The sequence below is a fragment of the Sapajus apella genome, unplaced genomic scaffold, assembly GCF_009761245.1.
Source record: "Sapajus apella isolate SASKATOON/1434 unplaced genomic scaffold, GSC_monkey_1.0 scaffold123, whole genome shotgun sequence".
NCBI classification, from domain to species: Eukaryota; Metazoa; Chordata; class Mammalia; order Primates; family Cebidae; genus Sapajus; species Sapajus apella.
The window spans coordinates 408,116-421,509 of NW_022437063.1; positions in this window are offsets into that span (position 1 = coordinate 408,116).

Genomic DNA, 13,394 nt, shown 5'->3' on the forward strand with positions numbered 1-13,394 from the left:
CCGCAAACGCACCGCCCTCGCCGCTCCCGCTGGGCTCTGCCCATTGGCTGCCGGACACCGAGCCCCGCCCCACAGCATCTCCGGCGCCCGCGATTGGGCCATCAGCGTACAGAGGCGGCTCGCCCCGAGTGCGCACGAGGGAACGCCCCCGGATGCGCACTGGTGACTTCACCTGTCAATCAAAGGGGGAGTGCCTGTTTAATGGGAGCGAGAGTGGTGCAAGTTACTCTTCCAAAGCCGCTTGCTGGTGGTGGTCCCTGGGACTCGCTTCTCGGGGCCGGAGTTTTGCGGTTTCCTCGGCACCCAAGGGTGGAGGGCGCAGCAGGACAGCACCACACCTGACCGGAAGTTCAGGGAAGATAGTCCTACGGTGTTTCAGAAAGTTTCCTCTCCCAAGGGACACCGAGAAGCTAATGCCATTAGGAGATCCTCCTACTTGTGCCATAAACGTCATTCCACGTGGCCCCGCTTAGTTTAAAAAGGGGGCGGGAGGGCGTATGTTGCTGCTCTCTCTAATGAAATACATTTGGATGGCAAGGCACCAGGCAATGTACACATTCTTTCCAATTCTCACAATCACCTTGCATGACAGGGTATTATCCCTGTTTTCAGAGAGAAATACTCCTGAGGGAAAATGGAGAACACTTCCTGAGCACTGTCCTAGGCGCTGTCCAAGCACTGCTTCATGTCATCCAGGTGGAGAGGATGGTGACAGAAAGCCCCGATGAGGGGTTAGCCAGGTAACTTGCTGGGCGTGATGTGGGGTAAAGACAGTAAATGGCAGAGCCAGGATTGAAAACCCAGGTCAGCCCAGCCCTTGAGAATAATGATGATGACTGTGTAGCAATATTGGAAAATGCTTAAACTAAAATGTTAAAAGAAAAAGCCAAGCCGGTCGCGGTAGCTCATGCCCGTAATCCACTTTGGAAGGCCGAAGCAGGAGGATCATAAGGTCAGGAGCTCGAGACCATCCTGGCCAACATGGTGAAACCCATCTCTACTGAAATATTAAAAAAAAAAAAAATTAGCCAGACGTGGTGGCAGGCACCTGTAGTCCCAGCTACTAGGGAGGCTTAGGCAGGGGAATCGCTTGAACCCGGGAGGTAGAGGTTGCAGTCAGCTGAAATCATGCCACTGCACTCCAGTCTGGTGACAGAGCAAGACTCCGTCTCAAAAAAAAAAAAAAAAAAAAAAAGCCAGATACAGTTAGGCACGGTGACATGCAACCTGGAATCCCAGCTACTTGGGAGGCTGAGGCAGAAGGATCGCTTCGCCCCAGGAGTTTCAGGCCAACCTAGGCCACATAGCAAGACCCAGTTCTCTAAAAAATAAAAGAAAAAAAGAATACAGGAAAAAGCTACATACAACATGGTAGAAACTATGAATCGCTACTACCTATAGACAGGGATGAGAAATGAATTCACAAAGAAATCTAGTGGTTGTTTACTTTCTTTTTTTTTTTTTTTTTATTTTGATATAATGGGCGTTTCTTCTGCCCAGCGGGAGTGCAGTGGGGTGATCTCGGCGCACTGCAACCTCCGCCTCCTGGGTTCAAGCGATTCCCCTGCCTCAGCCTCCTAGTAGCTGGGACTGCAGGCACAGGCCACCCCGCACAGCTAATTTTTGTATTTTTAGTAGAGATGGAGTTTCACCATGTTGGCCAGGACGGTCTCGATCTCTTGACCTTGTGATCTGCCTGCCTTGGCCTCCCAAAGCGCTGGGATTACAGGCGTGAGCCACTGTGCCCAGCCTGGTCACTTACTCTCTAGACTGTTCTCTGGCATCGTCGTTATGACAATAACTGAGAAAGAAATAAAAGAACCAACACACAGTGCCATGACAAGCCACTACCAAGAAGCCTCTGCTCATTCTGTAGGACTGAGCCAACAGGCACCTCTTTGCCAACCATAATACCTCTGGACCATTTGTGTAAAACTCAGCCATCAGCTCTCAGCACCTTCATATCTAAGTAAGTTCAGTTTGCATTGCAATTCCATGCCCTATGAAAACACAGAGCCTCTCCCAAGATTTTGGGGGTTTTGTTTCGTTTTCGTTTGAGATACGGTCTCATTCTGATGCCCAGGCTGGAATGCAATGGCACAATCATGGCTCACTGCAGCCTTGACCTCCTAGGCTCAAGCAATCCTCCTGCCTCAGCCTCCCAAGTAGCTGTGACCACTGGTGGGCACCATCACGCCCAGCTAATTATTTTTTTTAATTTTTGTAGAGACAGAATCTCACCATGTTACCCAGGCTGTTCTCGAACTCCTGGGCTCAAGCAATCCTGCCTCATCCTCCCAAAGTGCTAGGATTACAGGTATGAGCCACTGTACCCGGCCTCGCCCAAGGTTTCTGGACAAGTGTTTGTCATCAGGCCTCCTGTTCTTCCACACACCGCATACTCACTGGCCTCACCATCAGCCCCTTATCCAGTTGCACAAATCGCCCTCCATAGCTGGGCATGGTGGTTCACACCTGTAACCCCAGCACTTTGGGAAGCTGAAGTGGGTGGCTCACAAGTTCAAGAGCAGTCTGGCCAACATAGTGAAACCCTGTCTCTACTAAAAATATAAAAAATTAGCTGGGTTTGGTGGTGTGTACCTGTAACCCCAACTACTCAGGAGGCTGAGGCAGGAGAATCATGTGAACCCAGGAAGCAGAGGTCGCAGTGAGCCAAGGTTGTGCCATTGTACTCCAGCCCTGGCAACAGTGCAAAACTTCATCTTGAAAAAGAAAAAAAAAAAAAAAATCCCCCTGCACAACAAGCACTGGTGAGTCTAGCAGGAGCTCCTGGAGACTGCAAGCTGGAAAGAGGCATGAAGCTTGGCACTGCCCAGCCACAAGGCAGGATGCCTCCCAGCCTTTTGGCCTCCTGGCCCCAGGGGGCCACCACCTAGTCACGTGCCCTGTGCCACACTCTGGCCACTTCGTATGCCTTTGGTTTTCTTCACTCTCCCCCTCTTCTTTTCTCTCCTCCTCCTCCTCAAGACAAACAAAAATTTCTCTGCTTGTCTTGCACCCAGCAGCTTGACATCATCGCCTGAACTCTATGGGCCTTACACCTGTCCTGGCAGCTTATTGGGGTATTTTTCCAAAGATTGCCAGCTGTGAGCACCCCAACTTTGTTCCCCACAGACATTTCACAACATTGCATCCAGCTTCCCCTTCACTCACACAGGCCTGGAGCCCAATCCTGCCTCCACCCCTTTCCAGCCAAGGGGCCCTGGGCCAGTCACTGCAGCTCTCTGCACTCCTGTGTCTCCTCCATGACATGGGGATTAGGACAGAGTGACAGAGTTGTGGTAAGGAGTCAAAGCACGGAGGGCTGTTCCGGGCACACGGCTGTGAGTGCGGTGTCTCAACAGTGGGCATGTGGTCATGCCTTGTCAGCTACTCCTTCCTTTCCCCAAAATGTGACCATTGCCACAGAGTGCCTGGGACTGAGGCTGACCTGCTTTAGCTTAGTCCTTTATTAACCATTTCCCACTAAGCAACCTGGATAAACAGACAGTCTGAGCAACAACATACTTGCATGCAGAATATGATACTCTCAAAACAACTTAAAACGTCTGGCCGGGCACGGTGGCTCACACCTGTAATCTCAGTATTTTGGGAGGCTGAGGCAGGCAGATCATGAGGTCAGGAGTTCAAGACCAACCTGGCCAACATGGTGAAACCCCATCTCTACTAAAGATACAAAATATTAGCCGAGTGTGGTGGCAAACACCTGTAATCCCAGCTACTCGGGAGGTTGAGGCAGGAGAATCACTTGAACCCGGGAGGCAGAGGTTGCAGTGAGCCAAGATCACGCCATTGCACTCCAGCCTAGACAATAGGGTAAGACTCTATCTCAAAAAAAAATAAATCCAGATATAGTTGTATTGCTGAAAATACAGTGATATATATTTTTTCAGTGTGATAAGTACAGTGATTTATGGATTGTACATAAATCACTGTACTCTGCTTCAAAAAAAATCCAGATATAGTTGTATTGCTGAAAATGCAGTGATACATATTTTTTTTTCAGTGTGATAAGTACAGTGATTTGTGGATTGTACAGTGATACGTGTGTTTCAGGAAAAAAATAAAAATGAGTTACAGACATTCACTCACTCAATAATTAATTCCAATATTTAGAACATGCCAGTCAGGGAAGGTGCCTCAGGGTGGACTGGGTCCTGCTGATGTCCCTAGAAAGATCCAGCAAGGACATAGGATTTAGAACAGAAGGGGGTGCAGTGGTACTGAAGACAGTGCTATTTACCTGAGCCAAGATGGGTGGAAGATTACAGAGAGCACAGATCAGGAGGCAAGAAATCCTGCTGTCCAGGAAGAGAGGAGGGTTCCATTTGGCTGGAGCACTGCAGGCACAAGAGGAAGCCAGGGGAAACAAAGGCAGGAAGGCAATCAAGTGCAAGGGGCTGTGCAGCCCTGGCAGGTGACTCCACTATTCCTGCCCTCAGTTTTCCCTACTGCAATACGGGGATAATCACAGAACCTAGTGACTGTTAGCTTAGGGAATCTGTGCGTATCTGTGAGCTCACTCTGCAACATTCAGGATGGGGCCTGGCACAGCTGGTCGCTGTTCCGTGTGCTCAAGGGCCCTTGATTTTGTAAGAGTGCTTCCCGGCATTATTCACTTTTATTTTTTTAATGGTGTCTAAAAGAAAAGCCTGGGCATAGGGGCTCACACCTATAATCCCAATACTTTGGGAGGCCAAAGTGGGAGCATCACTTGAGTCCAAGAATTGGAGACCAGTCTCAACAGAAAAAAAAATTACCCGGACATGGTGGTGCATGCCTGTAGTCCCAGGTACTCAGAGGAGGCTGAGGTGGGAGGATCACTTGAGCCCAGGAGGTTGAGGCTGCAATGAGCCGAGATTGCATCACTGCACTCCAGCCTGGGTGACAGAGCAAGACCTGGAAAGGAAGGAAGGAAGGAAGGGAGAGACGGAGGGGAGGGGAGTGGAGGAGAGGGGAGAAGGAAGGAAGGAGGAAGGGAGGGAGGGAAGGAAGAGGGAAGGAGACCGAAAGAAAGACAGCCAGGTGTGGTGGCTCACACCTGTAATCCCAGCACTTTGGGAGGCAGAGGTGGGTGAATCACCTGAGGTCAGGCGTTCAAGACCAGCCTGACAACATGGAGAAACCCCCATCTCTACTAAAAATGCAAAAGTAGCCGGGCATGGTGGTGCATTCCTTGGGAGGCTGAGACAGGAGAATCGCTTGAACCCGGGAGGCAGAGGTTGCAGTGAATTGAGATCATCATGCCATTGCACTCCAGTCTGGGCAACAAGAGTGAGACTCTGTCTCAAAAAAAAAAAAAAAAAGAAAAAGGAAAACAAACTAAGAACACGTGCTGTGCACCAATTGTTAATATTGTGGCCATATCAAAGCGTTCACTATAGCGGCTGGAGGGCCACGTTTCTGGACATACCTCCAAATGAAGTGTGTCCCTGCCAAGTCTGTGTAAAGATCTGAATTCCTTGTAAATGTGTCATTGATTAGGAGGCAATTACCCCGGTCTTCCTAGCTTTGTTTTGTTTTATTCCATTCTGGCCTGCACATGTCTGCTCACATAAAATTGTACCAGCAAGTACAACGTTCCACTCCTGCCATGTCCGGCTAGAGAGCCTGCTCCCAGACAAAGGTAGGTATGGAACAGCATAGGCACAGGACTTCCCACATGGGCTCTGCCCAGGTGCCCTGAATTGGGATCTCTCCATTTTTTTTTTTTTTAACAAGTTCTGCAGTTGGTTCTATTTCTATCTAATTTTACTAAGTGGAAAAGCTCATTTGGAGGATTCAGGTTTACAGTGTTACCATTTGTATCAACATGGGCCAGTGTCAACAATTTCAAAGTAACTGTTTTAAATTTTAGAATGAAAACCTAACAATACCCAGACTTGATGTGACACATTTGAAAGTCTTTTCTACTCTGGGATGAAGATATAAACTTGGCAATAGTCCGTCCTTGAGGAGCCCTTGCTATGCAGGAGGATGAGGAAGTCCCAGGAGCCAACAGATTTCATTCTGAATCCAGCCAACCATCTTACCCTTTGCCAGCTCCTACTCAGATAAATTAAAAGGCTTCCTACAATTGTAAAACTAATTTTTTTGAATGCTATTGGATGCAACTGCTGTGAATCCAGATTACCTTGGTATAAAGTGAAATGAGATACTGAGGCTACTTTTAAAAACTGCAGCAGGGCCAGGTGCAATGGCTCATGCCTGTAATCCCAGCACTTTGGGAGGCCATAGTGGGTGGATCACGACGTCAGAAGTTCAAGATCAGCCTAACCAACATGGTGAAACTCTGTCTCTACTAAAAATACAAAAATTAGCCAGAACTGGTGGCAGGTGCCTATAGTCCCAGCTACTCAGGAGGCTGAGGCAGGAGAATCACTTGAACCCGGGATGGGGAGGTTGCAGTGAGCCGAGATCATGCCACTGCACTCCAACCTGGGCGACAGAGCAAGACTCCGTTTCAAAAAATAAAATAGGCCGGGTGTAGTGACTCACGTCTGTAATCCCAGCAGTTTGGGCAGCCGAAGAGAGTGGATCACCTGAGGTCAGGAGTCCGAGACCAGCCTGGCCAACATGGCGAAACCCTGTCTCTACTAAAAAATACAAAAATTAGCTGAGCTCAGTGGCAGGTGCCTGTAATCCTGGCTACTCAGGAAGCTGAGGCAGGAGAATTGCCTGAACCCAAGAAAAAGAGGTTGCAGTGAGCCAAGATTGTGCCATTGCACTCTAGCCTGGGAGACAGAGCAAGACACTGTCTCAAAAATAAATTAATTAAATAAAAATTGAAAATAAAAAACTGCAGCAGTCTCAAAATGTGAATGCATCAAAAAAGTAACACTGCCCTTCCTGGTTAAGTTTATAGCAAATATTTTCTTTTTTTTCTTATTTTTTTTTTTTAATTTTCAATAAGGCTTTTGCATTCCTAACTTTTAAAATAATTTTAACAAGAAAGAAAATAAACAAAAACAAATTAATAAAAATAAAATAATTTTATCATTTATTTGTACTTTTTTTGAAGAGAGACAAGGTCTTGCTATGTTGCAGAGGCTGGATTCAAACTCCTAGGCTCAAGTGATCCTCCCACCTCCACCTCCTGAGTAGCTGGTGCTACAGGCAAGCACTACCATGCCAGAATTTTTATACTTTTTAAATGTGAGTACTAGGTTACATATATGCCTTGTGTTCTATTTCTTTTTGTTTTCTTTTTCTTTTGAAACGGGGTCTTGCTTTATTATCCACACTGCAGTGCAGTGGGTGCGATCATATCTCACTGAAGCCTCGCCCTCCCAGGCTCAAGTCATTTTCCCGCCTCAGCCTCCCAAATAGCTGGGACTACAGGTGTGTGCCACCACACCTGGCTAATGTTTTAAATATTTTTTGCAGAGATGGGGGTCTCACTATGTTGCCCAGACTGGTCTTGAACTCCTTGGCTTAAGCGATCCTCCCACAACACCCTTTTAAAGTGCTGAAATTGGCGAGATACAGTGGTTCATGCCTGTAATCCCAGCACTCTGGGAGGCCGAGGCAGGCAGATCACTTTAGGTCAGGAGTTTGAGATCAGCCTGGCCAACATGGTGAAACTCCATTTCTACTAAAATACAAAAATTAGCCAGGCACCGTGACTCAGGCTTGTAATCCTAGCACTTTGGGAAGCTGAGGCGGGTGGATTATGAGGTCAGGAGTTTGATACTAGCCTGGCCAACATAGTGAAACCCCATCTCTACTAAAAATACAAAAATTAGCCGGGTGTGGTGGTGGGCACCTGTAGTCCCAGGTACTTGGGAGGCTGAGGCAGGAGAATAGCTTGAACCTGGGAGGCGGAGGTTGCAGTGAGCCGAAGTTGCACCACTGCACTCCAGCCTGGGTGACAAGAGCAAAGCTCCATCTCAGAAAAGAAAAGAAGCACACAAACAAACAGCAAATTGTGCCATAAACCTGTGCCCAAGAGCTTAGAGGACATCCCCTCCCGTCATCATGGGACAAAGAGGTGAATTGGAATCTCCCCCCACCCCCACCACACACACATCCTTTATAAACCACAGGCTTTGGGCAAGTCACTCACTTCTCAGCCTCAATGTCCTCATCTGGACAGGGAACGATGGCTCACCCCTGCTTCATGGAATGTTGCTGGAACTCAGCGCAGTCACGTGTGGAAAGCACTCCGTGCGCATGCGCATCACGGCACACAGTAAGTGCCGGCTCCACCATTGCTGGTTCCTGGCCCGGGCTGCCACGGCCCTAACCCAGAGCCGCCTCCATGTCTGGGAAAGAGGAGAGCAAGCCGCTTAGGTGCATGGCAGGCCTCAGCTCCCTCTCTCACCCACACTCCGTGCACCAAGGGGAGCAGAGCCAAGGGGTTCTGCCTCCCAGGAGTGGACGTGTTTCCGGGGAGCTGGACTTTCGGCTCCGGCTAGCTCCCAGCCCATTGGCATTGTCACCTGCAGAAGAATGAAGCCCCATCTCCCCATGCTGCAGGGCGGCCCCTGCTCCCTGCATTCCACTCCCACAGCCCTCTGCCTCTCCCAGGCTCCATTCCCACCCCCACCTGTCTCCCGGTCCCACTTCTTCCTCTGCTGAGCCTCCAACCAGGTCTGAGACCCATGGGAACCCACACTCCAATCCAGGCAGCCCCTTTGGAGGCAGGGGGTGAGTGAGGCCAACTCTGCGTCAAGTTCTCTTCTCTCTGGGTCTGGGCCACAGATGGCAGGCCCAAGCTGGCGTGGCTGGCTGATGGTTCCGAGTTGTCTGGAACAGCACATGGCAGAGGCTTGAGGTGGGCAAGGAAGGAATTTTCCCTTTCCCCTGCAGGTGCATGAAGGATGGAGAGCAGACCATAGCGAGCAGTCAGAAGGTGAACAGGCCTGGGGCATGGCTTCACCTCACAGCTCAGTATGGGGCAAGGAGTGGGCAGGTGGGAGACAGGGCAGGGGGCAGTGGTGTTGAGCATTTGGGGCCACAGAACATCCAAGCCAGAAGACCCCCAAAAGTGAGTCCTAACCTCTTCTAAGTCAAGGAAGCTGAGGCCCAGGGAAGTCAGGCAAGTGGCCCAAGGTCTACCAGCCACTGGGAGTGAGAGACCCCTCTCAAATCAAACTTGGGCCTTCTGGCTCCTGCTTCACGATTTTTTTTTTTTTTTTTTTCCTTTTTGAGACAGAGTCTCTCTCTGTTGCCCAGGCTGGAGTTCAGTGGTGTGATCTCGGCTCACTGCAACCTCCACCTCCTGGGTTCAAGCAATTCTCCTGCCTCAGCCTCCCAAGTAGCTAGAATTACAGGTGTCTGCCACCACGCCTGGCTAATTTTTTATATTTTTGGTAGCGGCGGGATTTCACCATGTTGGCCAGGCTGGTCTCGAACTCCTGACCTTAGGTCATCCGCCTGCTTTGGCCTCCCAAAGTGCTGGGATTACAGGTGTGAGCCACCGCGCCTGGTTCTGCTGCAGTATTCTTTACCAGCCCCGTCTCTCCCTCTATTTAATTCAGTAGCTACAGGATTCGAGCTACCATGCTGGGAATGAATGAAAAATACACACTCCCCATTTTCAAGCAACTTGTGCTAGATGGCGGGCCAGAGGAGAGGCCGTGAGCAGTGTTCCAGAGGGACTGGAGCCTCGAAGGACAGGCCCTGGGTGGCTTCTGGGAGGAGGGGTCTGAGCAGATCCTGAAGATAAGCAGGACTTAAAAGGGCTCAGAGGAAGGAAAGGTGCTGGGGACAGCGGGGGCCAAGGGCTAGAGCACAGGCATATTCCTCAAGGCCATGAGAAAACAACCTCTTAAACAAGTTTAAGACCAAGGTCAGGAGGCTAAAAGGGCCTGAATCAAGTGCACTGGGCACTGTCCTGGCAGCCATCCTCTAGGCATTGGGGTCCTGGCAGCCTCTGGGTGGCATGGGGTATGGAAGCAGGCCCAGGCCCCCTCCTGACGCTCCTCTGGCAGGCTTTGACAATTCCTGTTGACAATCCCCTTCCTGTTGTGACAATTCTATTCTCTGTGCAACTGGTTCCAGCCCGTGGCTCAGGTTTCAGATTGCAGCACGTGCACTCATTAAGGCTGATGGCAGTATCATGTGGGCACTGGGGAGAGCCTGCCTGCCTGCCTGCCACGCCCGGCCTGGGTTAATTACAGGTCATAGCATTCTTGCTGTGTGCCCAGACAATGGGTGCCCAGGCTAGGACCAGGCCTGAGACACAGCCACCCACCACTCGTTTGCATGGCTGGTGGGTCAGCCAGTTGCCCATGGGGGCAGACCCTGTGCTGGACACCCAAGGAGGGTCCCACTGACTGCCACCCAACTAATTCCCTCCACGGTGGCCGGCCACATGCTCAGTGCTTTACACATGGTACCTCGGGTGATTTCCTCACAATCACCCCACTTTGCAGTTAGGGAAACTGAGACTCAAAAAGGTAAAAGTCATGTAGCCTTCATGTGGCTGCCAAGCCACACCCTTCTCACACCCCTGAGCACTGGCTGGATGTTGGCAGCGTGTTTCCAGGATTTGCTCTGTGATGCCCCCTCCCTCTCTGTGCTTCGGCTCCTGCAGCTCCCACCACCTGCCAGCATGCCCACTCTGGCAGACGGTGAGCCTTCCTGGAAATCCCTAAACCCAGCACCCCTTCCTGAGGAGCAAGGGCATCCATGACCTCCTCTCTTTGTCAAACTGCAGTTAGATGCTTTGCATTTCTTTTTCCCTTGAGATGGAGTCTCCCTCTATTGCCCAGGCTGTAGTGCAGTGGCACAATCTCAGCTTACTGCAGCCTCCACCTTCCCGGTTCAAGTGATTCTCCTGCCTCAGCCTCCCGAAGAGTTGGGATTACAGGCGTACACCATGGCAACCAGCTAATTTTTGTATTTTTAGTGGAGGAAGGTGTTTCACCATGTTGGCCAGACTGATCTCAAACTCCTGACCTCAAATGATCCACCCACCTCAGCCTCCCAAAGTACTGGGATTACAGGCATGAGCCACCTCAGCTGGCCAACTTGGCCTTTTTTTGTTGTTGTTGTTGAGATGGAGTCTTGCCCTGTCACCCAGGCTGGCATGATCTTGACTCACTGCAACCTCTGCCTCCTGGGTTCAAGCCATTCTCCTGCCTCAGTCTCCCAAGTAGCTGGGATTACAGGCACATGCCACCATACCCAGCTAACATGTATTTTTAGTAGAGACAGGTTTTCACCATGTTGGCCAGGCTGGTCTTGATCTCCTGACCTCATGATCCACCTGCCTCAGCCTCCCAAAGTACTGGGATTACAAGTGTGAGCCATGGCGCCCAGCTGAGATCATCCCATTTTTACCCCTTCCTACTGCCCCGATGCCTCAACATCCCCACACATAGGCTGAGGGCACCCCACCCTGGCAGCCAGGCAGCACCGTGGAAAAAGCCTGGTACCTGCCTCAGGTTCCCTTCCAGCCTTCCCTGAGGGTCATCCAGTCACTTTGAAACACACCAGTGAGATCTGCTCCGTCTCTGGCTAGTGCCCTCTGCCCTGAACCCCAGGAAAGGAACTTGGCTGAGGATCCTCGGGTTCTCGAAATCTCTCAGCCCTGCACCTGCTAGGTGGGTCTGCTTCCTGTGAGTTCCTCCTATCCAGCCCCCACATGGGGGCCAGCCTCCCTCTCTGGGGCTGGAGAGTGTAACTGAGCCCTTCACCTACACCTCTCTGAGTGTGATTTCTGCAGCTGTGCTGGAAAGATCCCAAAAAGCCAAAGGGGCTTCCTGTCTCCAGCACCCCCTCCATCCATGGAGCCAGCGCCCCCTGCCCCATTCCTTCTGCGCCCTGCTCCTCACTCAGCCCCCAGGAACACATGCACATCACGAATTCCCCTGGTCACCTCACAGTCCCTGAAATCCTTTGTATTACCCCTAAATCATCCCTTCTGGAGACTAAATGTCTTTGATTTCCCAATCATCCCTTGCCTGCCTGCCACTCTTCCTCCATTTCTGCTGCTCTGACGTTGTCCAGAAATGCTTCAACAAATGACCAGTGTTGCCTGGGCATGGAGGACAGAACTTGGCCCCTGCTCTCCAGTTCCTCCTTATCTCAGCCTCGGCGGGGGGCGGGGATAGCAAAGACCCAGGCAATAGGAGCGACACAGCGGGAAGGCAAGGGCCCTCCCAAATGAGTAGGCGGCTGGGTTCCCACAGTCCTTCAGCCATCAGGTATCAGGGCCACAGAGTGTGTCTCTGGCCAGGGGCATGTGGAGCTGGCGGCTGTGCCAGGGAGAAAGTACGAAGCCACGTGCCTGACTGGGGTCATCTCAGCCCAAAGCACTCAGGGATATGAGTGCTCTGGAGAAAACAGAAGAAGGTGGTACTAAAGTGGGTACACGGACCATCAGGAGAGCCTCTCTGGGGACGGGCACAGTAGCTCATGCCTGTAATCCCAGCACTTTGGGAGGCTGAGGGCAGGTGGATCACCTGAGTCAGGAGTTTGAGACCAGCCTGACCAACATGGTGAAACCCTGTCTCTACTAAAAATACAAATATTAGCTGGGCGTGGTGGCATGCCCATGTAGTTCCAGCTACTCAGGAGGCTGAGGCAGAAGAACTGCTTGAACCCTGGAGGCAGAGGTTGCAGTGAGCCAAGATCACGCCACTGCACTCCAGCCTGAGTGACAGAGCGAGACTCAGTATCAAAAAATAAAAAATAAGGAGAACCCCTCTGGGAAGTTGGCAGACAGGACAGGCTGCTCCAAGTGATTAAATAAGCCAGGCCTGCAGAGATGGGGGAAGAGAATTCCAGTAGAGGGGCCCACTGTGCAAAGGCCCTGAGGCAGGGAGGGGCATGGCACTTGAAGATTGCTGTGTCTCCGGCAAAACCAGCAAGGGCAGAAGGGGGGGCGGCCAGCCAGGCGAGGAGCCGGGGTTTATTCTGTGTTCCAGGGGAGGCCCTTGGAGGGCATCAGGGCTCTGATAGGATCTGATTTACGCTTTAAAATGCAAGAGAGGCTGGGTGTGGTGACTCATGCCTGTAATCCCAACACTTTGGGAAGCTGAAATGGGAGGATCATGGAGCCCAGGAGTCCCAGACCAGCCTGGGCAACATGGTGAAACCTCCATCTCTACAAAAAAATAAAAAATTAGCAGCTGGGTGTGATGGCTCACGCCTGTAATCCCAGCACTTTGAGAGGCAGAAACGGGCGGATCATGAAGTCAGGAGTTCAAGACCAGCCTGGCCAACATAGTGAAACCCTGTCTCTACCAAAATGCAAAAATTAGCCGGGTGTGGTGGCGTGCCTGTAGTCCCAGCTACTGGGGAGGCTGAAGCTGGACAATCGCTTGAACCCGGGAGGTGGAGTTTGCAGTGAGCCAAGACCATACCATTGCACTCGAACCTGGATAACAGAGTGAGACCCTGTCTCAAAAAAAAAAAAAAAA